The sequence below is a fragment of the Limulus polyphemus genome, unplaced genomic scaffold (genome assembly GCF_000517525.1).
Source record: "Limulus polyphemus unplaced genomic scaffold, Limulus_polyphemus-2.1.2 Scaffold6891, whole genome shotgun sequence".
Taxonomy (NCBI): domain Eukaryota; kingdom Metazoa; phylum Arthropoda; class Merostomata; order Xiphosura; family Limulidae; genus Limulus; species Limulus polyphemus.
The window spans coordinates 1-4552 of record NW_013672501.1 but is presented as its reverse complement, the minus strand read 5'-3'; positions in this window follow the sequence as shown (position 1 = coordinate 4552).

Sequence of the window (4552 nt, the reverse complement as noted above, 5' to 3'; positions counted from 1 at the left end):
ATATATACATTTATTTACAGCAACAGAAAAATCAAGTTGATATAATGGATTGTACATTCCTGTTTTGTTTAATAGTATTTAGTATTTATGATCTGTTTCTATAACGTATTCTTGCAGAAAAAACAGCGATCGAGATAGATTTAGTGTTTGCTTGTTGTTGTTGTTTTTTTCAAGAATTATTCATTCTTGCCCATTTCTGCTTTCAAAGGATCAATGTACCGAGGATCCTAAAGTTTTCGCGACGGAATCATTGAAAATCCTCCGTCTGCAACTCCTATATGTGGGAGAAACACACGGAAAAGATATACATATTTATATATAGGATTAAAAAAAACAAACAATTGAGATTGATTTGGAGATAAGTAGTTGGAGTTCTCCACGACCAAATAACATGTAACTCTTTACTGGGGAATCTGCACGTTATTAATCATACTATCCTGTCTCCTATTTAATACAATTAATGTGAGTTGTCATCACGGCAGATTTGATGCCGGAGAACTGGGGGTATTGATCCGTAGTAGTAGTACGCCCGGGGCTGAATGGACTCCATGATGATACCCTACTAAATGCTGTTATTGATCTTCTGGAAAGCTGTTAGATGCTTTGACGATGAATGCATCGCGATACTCAGTTCATGGTAATTAGGTTTGAGTTGATCATTTTGATTTTCTTATTTGGCTCAGAAGAAGATGGGTTCGTAAAGAAGAGTTGCGGATTTAAATCTCATTGTTATGGATCTCCACGTCTTTGTACGAAATCTACATTCCTACACCAACACACACACAAGAAAACCTAATTACTTCAAAATTGTTTGGATGAAGTTTTGTTTGTTTACTGCACTCGAGTAAAATGAAAGCTTTTCGAAAACACGGCGTCTCATAGGAATTCTTGGTTGTTAATTAATTAACGATATAAATAACGGTATTAGCAATAATAAAGTTAAGATTTCCGGATCAAAGCGTACGATGTTTAGAGTCATTGATCAATTGCGCAAGACTTCTTAAAAATATCCATGGCATGTCCTAGGGGAAAGGTTACCTTCACAAAATCTTCGAAACTTTGATAAAAGAGAAACAGGAGAGATCAATAATCGAATAATTATTTGTCATTGGTAGATAGATAGGTTGAAATTTACTGAAGTTGATTAGAAAATTACACATTTTCGGTTACTAATCTTTTATGGGAACAGTTCAGGTGAAATAAGATTTTATATATTTCACCTTTAGGTCACGTATTTTTATTAAGAGTCATCAATGCATTTTAACACAGTATACACTTCAATTTACAATTTACAAAAATAAAAATTAAAATGGTGTGTGTGTGTAAATAACTAACAAATTGTTGTGTGTGTAAATAACTAACTAATTGTTGTGTGTGTAAATATCTAACAAATTGTTGTGTGTGTAAATAACTAACTAATTGTTGTGTGTGTAAATAACTAACTAATTGTTGTGTGTGTGTAAATATAACTAACTGTTGTGTGTGTAAATATCTAACAAATTGTTGTGTGTGTAAATAACTAACTAATTGTTGTGTGTGTGTAAATATCTAACAAATTGTTTTGTGTGTAAATAACTAACAAATTGTTGTGTGTGTAAATAACTAACTAATTATTGTGTGTGTAAATAACTAAAAAATTGTTGTGTGTGTGTAAATAACTAACAAATTGTTGTGTGTGTAAATAACTAACTAATTGTTGTGTGTGTAAATAACTAACTAATTGTTGTGTGTGTAAATATCTAACAAATTGTTGTGTGTGTGTAAATAACTAACAAATTGTTGTGTTTGTTAGTTATTTACACACACATTGTTGTGTGTGTGTAAATAACTAACTAATTGTTGTGTGTGTAAATAACTAACAAATTGTTGTGTGTGTAAATAACTAACAAATTGTTGTGTGTGTGTGTGTGTAAATAACTAACAAATTGTTGTGTGTAAATAACTAATTGTTGTGTGTGTGTGTATGTTTTTTCCAACATTATTCAAGAACTTCTCTCGTGTCGCTGCTTTTCAACACAGTTAATCCTCCCCACTGATAATAGAGACATCAGTGGTCTGTTTCACAACTGAAACTCGGTTCAGAAAATACAAATATCCCGCTAGATGGAGCAGCAGCTAGGAACTGTTGGCCATGAAGCGTCGATATGTAACAAGTACAATTGGTTTTACTGGCATAATGATAGTGTTGAGTCAGGATGCGATGACAGAAAAGGAATTTCACAATTTCTAAACCGTTTGATTACACAAGTTTTGTTTACGATCGCGTTTCGTATTAACACTTTGATCCAGCACCCCTCTGGTAATTCATTAGATATTAATCATTAGGTTCCTTTTATTATTTTACATCTTACGGATATTTTATTTACAGCAATAGTTAAAAAAAAAAAAACATACAGAAATCATATTCGCTATATATATATATTTGATATCTTATTAATAGGAAGGATAAAATGTGTGAAAAAAAAAATGCTAGGAGAATATACATTAAGGCTAACTTACTACGCGCCATTCATTTGACAGATGGTTTACAAAGCGACCAGGCATCAACGAACAGAAACATATTCCGTTTGCTGGGTGACGTTCCGTTTGCTAAGATTAATATTTCGAATGTGAAATGCGCGTTCCAGTGTGTCTGCAAATACAAGAACCCTTTAGTCGCAAATGAACTAAAATTGTTGATTCAGTACACTATTTCCCAAGCGTATGATTTACTGAAGAAGAATGGCTGTTTCAGAGCAGCGGTGACTGGAGATTTCTCTCAAACTCTCTGGCACGTGGTATTGCAGTAAAAACGCGCTACCGGGGGGCAAGGTTTTCTTTGGTTAGGGTCGATATATCAAAGTTTATCTTTCGTATACGATGTTCATAAAATACAGTAGACTCGTGGAAAAGACGTAAATACCGCTCTAAGCAATAAATAGTAACATGACTTCAACCTTCGTGTAGAAAACAGTGAGTAACTGAAAAATACTAACTCTTGAACAAAGGGGGGAAAATATACTGTACAGAGGAGGAAGGATGTAATTTGTCTGTACGAATTTACAACATTTTTAAACGAGTTAAACGCCTCCCGAGGCAACAGTACGGGGTTAATATATTTCTAATATCTATATGTGCACCATTGATTCTTATAACGCCACCTATCTTTTTTCTAAGCCTATTCATGTATTGCTCTGCTTTTCTATCTATCTATCTGTAAATTTATCTGTCTATAGTCCATTTATTTATTCATTCAATAACATGTAAAACTATGTTTTGACTTTATCTATTGTTACTCCGTCTCCCGTGTTAACATAGTGGTTAAATATTACGTTTTTTCTGGACGATATCTCTTTACAGGTTTTGACTTTATCCGTTATCTATTGTTACTGTGTCTCCGTGTTAATATAGTGGTTAAATATTACGTTTTTTCTGGACGATATCTCTTTACAGGTTTTGACTTTATCCGTTATCTATTGTCACTGTGTCTCCTGTGTTAACATAATTGTTAAATATTACGTTTTTCTGGACGATATCTTTATACAGTATGCCACATTCCTCAAAGTGATAAAAAACACTAACTTACTGGTGTGATATTGTGTTTTTGGCATATTAGGGCAGACGCCTGGCCACCTTTTGATGCCAGGATGAATTAAAATAAGTGATTTTTCTAATTTACAAGAAGAATAAAACCACTCTGGATTTATTTTATACCATAACCAGATTTAAATACTTCGACAACAACAACAAAACAACATCAGATACACGTGGTACTTGATATTCTAAAGGAATCAAAGAAATAAAACAAAAATCAAATCAAATAATATATCATGATCTAGACAGAAGAATTATAAAATGACTAGACGTAGAAGAACTGTTTTTATATAAAATGACAATAAAATGTCTCGCATACCTAAATGTTGTATAAATCCATTTTTTTTAGGCCTAACTAATCGATGAGGCAGAAATGAACCGTTTCGATGGAAACTACTAAGTAACTTATAATATCGAATGTGTGACTGAAATGTTTACTCGTTGTACATACACTCAATTTTTTAGGCCTAACTAATCCATTTAGTTTGCTGACTTCATTAGTAATACAAATCATTGTATAACGTAACCCGACCTCTTTTATATTTTTCTTATTTTACTGTCTTTTTTTTTACTTCTATTATTGTTATTACTTCTTTGTTCAGTTCATCTTACCTAGATTAATGTTCTAGTTGTTTACCAGACTACAACTCTACTACAATCTTGAAAAATTGGCGTACGTTTTCATGTGATCACACTCAGTTCTTCTGGTACGAAAAGTTTAACTACTGAAAACAATGTTCCATTATGACAAATGAGAGAAAAAAAAATCATAATTTATTACCTTCATTGAACATCAGTTTTAAATAGGATATTTTTTGCGTATTTTTGTATGGCGGTACAATGTGTATGTAAATATATATATATATATATATATATATTGTTTAACTGCATAATATTTTATTAATACAACGATACATTCACATGTATTGTTTAACAACATAATATTTTATTAATACAACGATACATTCACATGTATTGT